The sequence below is a fragment of the Octopus bimaculoides genome, chromosome 5, assembly GCF_001194135.2.
Source record: "Octopus bimaculoides isolate UCB-OBI-ISO-001 chromosome 5, ASM119413v2, whole genome shotgun sequence".
Lineage (NCBI taxonomy): Eukaryota > Metazoa > Mollusca > Cephalopoda > Octopoda > Octopodidae > Octopus > Octopus bimaculoides.
Window position 1 is genome coordinate 24,808,770 of NC_068985.1, and position 9,904 is coordinate 24,818,673.

At 36.6% G+C, this 9,904-nt stretch overlaps 1 protein-coding gene across 6 annotated transcripts in view; it reads right to left on the reverse strand.

The window, feature by feature from the left end:
- Positions 1–9,904, reverse strand: part of LOC106870742 (arf-GAP with Rho-GAP domain, ANK repeat and PH domain-containing protein 1) — a 303,403-nt gene that overhangs the window by 136,381 nt on the left and 157,118 nt on the right. The window lies entirely within an intron of this gene.

Here is a 9,904-nt window from a genome sequence, read left to right on the forward strand (position 1 = left end):
ATATATATATATATATATATATATATATACACACACACACAAACAAGAGGGTACCCAAAAGTAACTGGAAACGTTTTCTGTGGGATAAAGCTGTTGTAGTTCAGGCTTCTGTTGCTAGAAGCCACCTGATGCAACCCTCAGACATCAGTCTGCTGACCAGTGGCATAATGCAGTGTCATACTGCCACAGGATGCATTTTTGTTCAGCAGTGCTCCTCACCTGCTAGTCAATTTTTGCGATGGGCGAAAACAAAGGAACAGCATGCTCTGGTGAAATTCTGTTTTCTGCTGGGGAAACAGCAGCCAAAACAGTTGTCATGCTTCAAACAGCTTGCAAGGACGCTGCCAAGAGCAAAACACAAGTTTACAAGTGGTTTCCATACTTTAGGAATGACCACTTGTTGCTTGAAGACCAACCCCGTTCAGGACAATTATTGCCCTCCTGAACGAATGAAAATTCCATGGAAATTCATGAACTGATCTTGGAGGACCATCACCAAACTTATTGATATGATTGGTGTGTCCTGGAGTTCCTGCCAACGAATTTTAAGCGAGGAATTACAAATGAAAAGAGTTGCAGCACAAATTTGTGCCTCGCTTGCTCACAGAAGATCAAAAGCAGTCACAACTGAATGCATGTCATGAACTGAAAGAACAGTTGAAAATTGACCCAGACTTTTTTTTTTTTTTTGAAGGTCATCACTAGTAATGAAAGAGGAACAAGTTGGCAGAAGCTATAGTAGCAGACACATAACTAAAAATTAAACCCAGAAGCACATGGTTGCAAAAGTGAACACAATCATGTTTGTTCTTGTCTTTTTTTTACGGAAAGCTAACAAAAATGCCCTACAAGAAGGTGTTGAAATGTTTTTGGCTTTAAGGGTATTGCAAAGAGCCTGGTTGGAGGCCCAGCCTTCTGAGTTCTTTTACACGGCTTAGGAAAACTGAAGGACAGCTGCAATAAGTGTGTGAATCTGAGAGGGGAATAGGTTGAATAAAATCATAATTAACTGAACCTCCTGTATTTTCATTTACCCAAACCAAGAACTTTACATGCACCCACCCCCACTCATAATTGAGCACATTCATGATCAAATGTTTTCCAGTCAGGTCTATTCTGCTGCCTACACCACCAATATGTCCTTTCCTTTTGCAAAACAATATGAAATAATTTGAGAGATTTGACTCCCATTTCTAACAGGCTTAGAAACAACACACAGACTCCCTTTTCCTCTGATACAAAATCAGAAGTAGGGAAAAAGAATAAATTTGATAGCATCGCTTATCCATTTAGCATTCAGATTACAATGTCAAATATTATGTTCATATATTCATGGTTTGAATTAATCATGCATTATCTTGTAGCTCTGATATTTCAATGATGTAATTGTTTATATTTAGAATGACATTGCAGAGTAGGTGAGGGGCCAGTTCTGTCTGGTTTAAACACAAAATGTGTAGAATATTTTGGGCTGGATATGGTCAATTTATATATGTATTAGCCTAAAAGTTGCCCTGTCAGGCAGCTTTTAAGCTAGTATATAGCTTTTAAGCTACTGACCCCAAATGCAAAGATCTGCAAACAGACCCCTGACTTGTTTTGGAGAATTTGTTGCAAGTGCTTCCTCCAGAGTCATATCCCAATGATGATCATATTCATCACAAAAAAAATTTTTTTTTAAATAAAAAAAAAAAAAAAAAAAAAAAATCGCCAAAAATAATCGCTGGATTTCGCAATTAATTTCAATTATTCCCCAAAGTTATAAAAATTGTTATTTTACAAAAAAATTTGTCACAAAAAATCACATAAAAAAACTCGCCAGAAACAATCGCATTTCAGGATTGCGGGTCCGGATTCGGCCTGGAATGTTTTTAATTTATTCATGGAGTCAGCCTGATTCCAAAATGGCATAATATGTTGGGCTATGGCCTCAAGGAGTAAAGTTGAAAAAGTATGACACACCAACACACAGACATTCGCATTTATTATATTAGAAGAGTTAAACTGGTGAGAGATATTGTTCAGAGAGATGAGATGCAATCCTGTAATTAAACTAATTTATCTAATTGCAAAAGCAACAATCAAAATTTAATAGTATTTGTCAAAAGCATGCTTAAGTTTATAGGAACAAATTTATGCAACTAAAACAAAACAAAAATATGAATATTGCTGGTGAATGTCATGAATAAAAGACAATAACACATTATTAGTGATACTTCGTATAAATTCAAAAGTAGCTTCTATTCTCTAGAAATGGAGTTATTCATTGCATTTGGCATAAAACAGAGAAGATAGTAACATCAGATATCAAACAAGTGACCTTGTTTTCATATTATGTGGGAAGGAAAAAGAGACTTGTTAGCGAGTCATTGAACATAAAAAAAGCAATGTTGATATGACTGTACTAAAATGGTTGATACAAAAATATTCTTAATGGACCCAAATTCTAACTATTACTTGGAGAATATAAACAAAAACCTAGCAGAATTCATTAGAGGATCACAAAGAAAAGGAGAGATAAGTTGAAATGGGAAAAATAATATCACATCAAAATAGAATATCAAATTAGAATGAAATAATTCCTTAGATTATAAATGAAAAATATCCGCAGGTTGGAAGGAACCTGTGGGAGAGGGAGACCCAGGAAGACATGGGATGAGGTGGTGAAGCATGACCTTCAAACGTCGGGCCTCACAGAGGCAATGACGAAAGACAGAGACCTCTGGAGATATGCTGTGACTGAGAAGACCCGGCAAATAAAGTGAGTTCACAGCTGTAATCTACACCAGTGTCATATAACCAGCCGACTCCAAAGCACCTTGAATCGTAGGGTGACATGCTGTGCTTGAGGAGACCTACTGAGTAGAGTACATCATCAACATCAAAATTAAATCAAATTACAATCAAATGGAAATTGTAGTTGTGGCTGATGCCAGCCCTGCCTGTCTGGCTCCCCATGCCAGTGGCATGCAAAAAGCACCATTCATACATGGTCGATGCCAGCCCCCTTGCCCTGACTGGCACCTGTGCCGGTGGCACGTAAAAAGTATCATCCGAAACTGAGCTGATGCCAGCACCGCCTTGACTGGCTCCCATGCCAGTGGCACGTAAAAGTACCATCCACACGTGGTCAATGCCAAACCCCTCTGTTCCCTGTCCCAGTGGCACGTAAAAAGCACCCACTACACTCTCGGAGTGGTTAGCGTTAGGAAGGGCATCCAGCTACAGAAACACTGCCAGATCAGACTGGAGCCTGGTGCAACCTCCTGGCTTCCCAGACCCCTGTCAAACCATCCAACCCATGCCAGCATGGAAAACAGACGTTAAACGATGATGATGATGATGAATAAGTTTTCTTTTTATTGAAAGCAAACAATGCTCTATTGAAAAATGTTGTTTACCTTAGGTATCTGTTACTATAACTTAGGACTGAGTGGAATATGGTAAACAGAAACTGTGCAGAAGCCTATCATACATTCAAAGGATGCAACAAGATCAAAGAAGCTCTGCCCCGACACTTAGGATAAAGAACTCAGGGATAAAACTGAGAGTGAAAGCCTTTCATATTTATTAGCCAGGGTCATTAAACATTGGACAGAATGTTTTGTGATATTTGTTCCAAATCTCTGCTCTCCAAGTCAGGCCCATTTTAGCTTACATCTTTCAAGGGTGACAAATAAAATTTAATCGTTAGTGATGAATGTAGTGGAATGTTAAAGCCCAATCCAATTCCTGCCACCTACCAACAAGAAAACAGGTTCTTTGGAACCAAGTGAAAACAATGTCACAAGTCCAAGTATTTCAGCAGATCACCCCTGATACCAGAAAACAAGTTGGCAGAAGAGAACACAAAAGAGCCTTCATGTCTTCTGCACTCAACGAGAGAGAGAGAGAGAGAGAGAGAGAGAGAGAGAGAGAGAGAGAGAGAGAGAGAGAGAGAGAGAGAGAGAGAGAGAGAAAGAGAAAGAGAGAGAAAGAGAGAAAGAGAGAAAGAGAGAGAGAGAAAGAGAGAGAGAGAGAGAGAGAAAGAGAGAGACGTGTGCATGCATGTTACCATAATATAAGTGCCAGACTGAAATAAATATTAGGGTAATTACAATCATTTAAGCCTTTATAGGTGGTGCACCAGTAAGTATGCAGTAGATTTATTTACATAAACTACAAGAGAAATGCATTCATAGTTCATAAACTATATTTTAATTAATCACTAAATATACAGTAAATTAACATAATTTCTATAGAAAGTTGATTTCCTTTCCTCCCCCTCCCCTTTCTTTTTTATCTATAGGCTTATCTTGTATCTTATAAGCTCAACTTGTTTTCACTCTAAATATCTGTAGAACATTAAGGAATGTTGAATGTAGGATTCTTAGTATAAGAAGTTGCCCATTAGTGACAGCAGATGCAATCTCAATCTTTACTGATAGTACAAATGAATCTAGTAGTGAGACTTGAACTAGATTAGCCATCATTTATTTAGAATAACGAAATAACAGGTCAAGCTAAACATTCCTCAAAACAACTGAGGAGATCAGAAGGAAAATAAAACACAATCTATTAAGTAACGTAAAATGTAAACAGCTTTCATAAGATCTAAGAGGATGCTGGAGAATGGAGAAGCCATTGCAAATAAAAGGTAATTTTTGCTCTGTGATGGTCAAGGAGAATGTAGAAGAGTGTAGAATTGGGTGTTCTACTGCAAGCATTTAGGATCAAAACACACGGAGTTCCACTAAAGGCACCTGAGGACTAAGTTGATGGTATTTAACCCTTTAGAATTTAACCTAGCCATATACAGCCAAAATATCCTACTTGTTTTATGTTCAAGCTGGCCAGATCCTACCTATCACACTCCTCCCAAAATGTCATTCTAAAAATATACAATCGTATAATTGAAATTTTAAAGCTACAAGATAATAGGTGATTAATTCAAAACAATGTGAATAAATATGTATTGCAGTTGACAGAGTAATGTGAATGCTAAAGGCTTAAACCAGTTCACAGACCAAGTCACCCAAGAATTCAGATGGCAAAGAGCCGGAACAAATAACTCAAGGCATTTCATCTGATGCTCTAATATTTCCACTAATCCACTGCAGCTAAACGTATTTTATTAACCAGAAAAGGGTGAAAGGCGGAGTTGACCCCAACAGGGTTTCAATTCAGAATGCAGATAGCTGGAAACAGAACATTTTATAATACACTAGTAAAAGGGTTCTCACTTTTTCCACCAGCATACCCTTTCATCATGTTTGGTAGGGCTGATGTACTCTGTGTGAAAAATTTTATTTACAATGGTTGAATATTATAGAATAAACAGGTATTTTTTGCTATTGATGTAATTTAATTTGAAAAGTTCAAGTCGTGTAATAGTTAACTTAATATTTCATCCTCCAGAAGTCAATGAAATTTAGCACTAGTCAAATTCTGAGATCGATACAACCAGCTATTTACTCCACCAAAATTTCTGGCCTTGTGTCTGTGTAAGAAATTAATTTTCACATAATTTAATGTTACTAATGAAATGGATGAGCTTGGCTCTTTCTAATAAGTAATTCTGTTCCAAGCAAAGTTTCCCAAAGGCATATACACACATCATTCTCAACTGATGGCAGTCTTGCATATAATTTGTTTTTGCTTATAAACATTGCCAAAAACCCTGTGCACATTAAGTGTATGGAAACAGCAAAAGGCTCTCCACACATTTCCTAGACACAGTTTGCATTTAGCTGGTTGTGATTACTTAAAAAGTTCTAGCAGTTTTACAAACTTCATGCACTCAGCATTTGTCCTTGCATGTCTCTATGAGTTCATGTATCCAGGTTCAAGAACACTCAGCTATCGTGGCGGCTAATTTAATCTCTTGACCCTTTAACATTCACATTACTCAGACAAATGTAATGCTTATTAATTTACATTGTTTTGAATTAATTATGCATTATCTCATAGTTTCAGGATATCAATGATGTGATTGTTTATATTAGAATGACATTGTATGGTAGGTGTAATAGGCCAGATCTTGTCAGGCTGAACATAAAACAAGTGGAATATTTGGGCCTGATATGGATAGTTTAAATGTGAAAGTTTTTAACATTGTTTAACATTGTCAAGTTTATTTTCTCTTAGTACCTTTACACAATCACATACATTTTCATAGTAATACAGAATACCAAAAGAATGAGGAGTCATGAGTACCTTAATAGTGTCAATCAAGCCACTAGAAATAACAGTCAAATCTCCTTCGAATCACACCATGCTATTTGTAAAAGAAAAAGAAAATAAGGAAGGACACATTAGATAATGTAATTCAAGTGAACTACATTAGATAATGAACAACTTTGGATCATAGATCTGCTCGATCATGACTAACCTAGAAAGATGATAAACAAGAATAACAACAACCAGAATATGATTTGACAGTAACCTCTGAACTATAAACTAACAGTCCTATACGTTTTCAGAAGAAACATTAAAGCAAGAACAGGATAATGCTCTAAAAATTCAAAATATACTGACTGAAAACATGTTATTTTGTAAGATGAGGGCACGACACCTGCACCTTAACTGTAAAACTGTTCTGTGTGATTTTACTAACAGGAACAACAACGGATGTGCAACACCCATGTGAATTGAACCTCCACAGAGTTATTCCAGTTGAAGTATCAACGATATTACCTGAAGGGAGAACTCACTATGAAGACTGTGATAAGAGAGTCCTATATCATGTTGAGCCATACATAGGAACAACCCTAAAAATTTCCATATCTGAGGCAGCCTACTCCTTACTCAGGTTATGCTGACATAAGAAACTGAACTCAAATACTGTGTTTGAACAAAACTTTCTCAGCAATTCTAAAATGTTACTGCTGACTGCAGTGAATCATTGTTGTATATCCTTATGTCAGCTCTCTGATCAAACAGACCTTACGATCAAAAGCATTACAGCTATGACCCTCTTGTTTCTTTTAGCTGAATGGAAAATAGCTAATGTATCCTTTCACTAGAAAATTATTATTTCTAAATTTCACAATGTACGATATTCAGGAACAGTACTTTGTAGTAAAGAATGTTTGCCAACATAACATGGCAGTCCTGGTTTAGGACTAATGTTGCTGTAATTTAGCCCCAGGAGAGATCGTCTCCAGCTGACTACATGACACAATCTGTGTCCTTATATTCCCTTGTTCGAAAATATAAGGACACAGATCGTGTCGTATAGCCAGCTGGAGACAATGCCTCCAGGGGCTAAATTACAGCAACATTAGTCCTAAACCAGGACTGCCATGCTATGTTGGCAAACAATCTTTACTATATATCCTTTCACTGTTTAAGACAGTAGAGTGTGATTTGATCATATACAAGCAGCTTCAGCTTCCATAGTGAAATGTTCTATTTTAATCTCTAAGCAAGCTATTTTAAGGTTGTCTGGTTACAGTTTGGTTGACTTCAAAAAGTTACCACAATGTCTTGGCCATTGATACAAAGCAGAGAACAGATGTCAGGATAAGAGCTGCTAACCTTTTAGTTGAATGTCTGTTGCCCTATCAATTTGACCATCTGCTCCCTCTCAATGTGTTTTATTCTCCACTAATCTTGTTCTCACCAAAATAGTCTTAATGTTGTATTATTGCGTAGGATAAAAAAGAAGGTGAAGCAACAAAGGAAGTTCTAATTTGACCTTTCTTCAATTATCACTTGCAATACTAAACTTCTAATAATAATTCCAATGCTAATATACACTGAATACAAATAAATTATTGGTGAACTAAGTCTGAAATATATGAATGTAATTTCCCATTGATTGTAGTTTACACAGAGTGAAGGAAAACAAAAGGCTGAATTAGAGATGCAAGAATTGCTGGTATTGGTCATAGTGCAATAATGTGCCAGTTTCAGCACTCAATCATTAGAAAAGGGGAGGTAAATGAAAAGGCCAAACTCATTATCATCAATTCAGTTATTGTGGCTATTTTTAGATAGTGACAAAAAAAGTACAATCCCAACACCAAGTGGCTCCATTATGCTCCACTGTCTACTTCGGCAAGTTTTCTGATTGGATCCAGTAAATAACATAAACTGAGTGCTTTTTTCTTTTGTTATTATGACACCAGCACTAGTGAGGTCACCATGCAGCTTACAAGACTGCAACCTTTTCAATGAAGTGTGTCAATAACAAGGTTGATCTACCTGGTAGCACAGACCATTCTTTCATGGATCGTTTCAGGTGCCTATGTAATAGTTATGAGCAGATAAAGACACTAATCACTATTGGGAAGGAGGGAAAGATATGTAGCAATAAAGTCTAATGCCAAAATTGGCTTTGAGATCTACACCAGTCCCCAAACTGTATATCACTGCAAGTGAGAGGATTAAAAAAAAAAGAAAGGACCAAATGTCCTCCTGAGCCATAGGCTCATAAGGTCAGATTCTGTGGTTAATAATTTCCCCCAGCTTCTGAACAGGATACCAGACCTTAGCAGAATTGCTAAGTGAGTGGACTGGAGCAATGTGAAATGAAGAAAGAACACAACACAATGCCCAGTCCAAAAATCAAAACCACAGTCTTACAATCAGGAGTCCAACATCCTAACCACTAAGCCACATACTTCCTCACATGCATGTAATAACTATTGGACCACTGAACTCAACAAGTTTTCTTTTCATCCTCTTATACCTTTCTGTCGAAGAGCATAGGCTCAAAATATAAAAGACTTTTTCATTTTTCCCAAGCATCAAACTAATGCACTTGCTTGTTGTTCCAACACCTGTCTTTGTTTTTTAATATATTCGAACTATATATATATATATAAATGAAGTATAAGGAAAGGAAAAAAAATTGTCGTTGTAGACAATTTGAATTCATTATCCAGGTTGGTACAGATCCAATATAAATTCAATTCTTTTCCTTATACTCCATTTATTGTTTCTGCAAATACTGAATATATATTTTTTATATATATTTTTTGGTTGGACTATACCGGTGGACTTGGATGCTTGACATCTCTTTGAAGGATTTCGGTCCTCACTTCTTTTATATGTGTGTGTGTGTGTGTGTGTATACATATATATGTATACATATGGACAGACAGGCAGATAGATAGATTTTCATCATCATCAGCACAGCCTTGAAGAATTTTTTGTAGAATGACTCAACTGCAGTAGTTATTATTTGTTAAGCCTGGTTCTTATTCTATCGGTCTTTTTCTGAAAAACTGCTAAGTTATGGGGACATAAACACACCAACACCTGTTGTCAAGTAGTGCCACACAGGCACAAAGACACACACACACACATATATATGTGTATGTATGTGTGTGTATATATCTTAATATATAACTCTGAAGTTGTGTGTCTGTGTGAAGCCTTTTTGAATGTTTATAGAAATCCACATTTTCCACTTTTTGGTAAAAATTTTTACATCAATGGAATTTTCTTGATGTGAACTTTCCAGTGCAGTAATTAGATTTTTAAAATTCCGTTTACTTTGTGTGATTTAAGGGAGATTTGGCTGTTGTTTCTAGCAACTTTTATATTTCATCCCTTCTACCTGGAACACCATTCTTACACACGCGCTCAACATAAAAATATAGAGAGTAAGAATTGGAGAGGGAGAGAGAGAGACAGTGCTACATACAACATCAGATTAAACTTTCATCTCAGTGTTCTTTACCTATTTTTCATAACATAGATACATAAAAACACACACAACCACGCATACATGACCTGTGACAACAACATACACATTGCTCTCAATCTCTATTTATTTCTCCCCCTCTTCCTCTCTTGCTCTCTCAAACGTATACACGTGCAAGTAAACACAATCATTCACATCGTGGTATATTTACAAAACATTGATGGCATAACTACAGAGTTGTATCCCCCAACTTTGGAAGGTCATAACTTT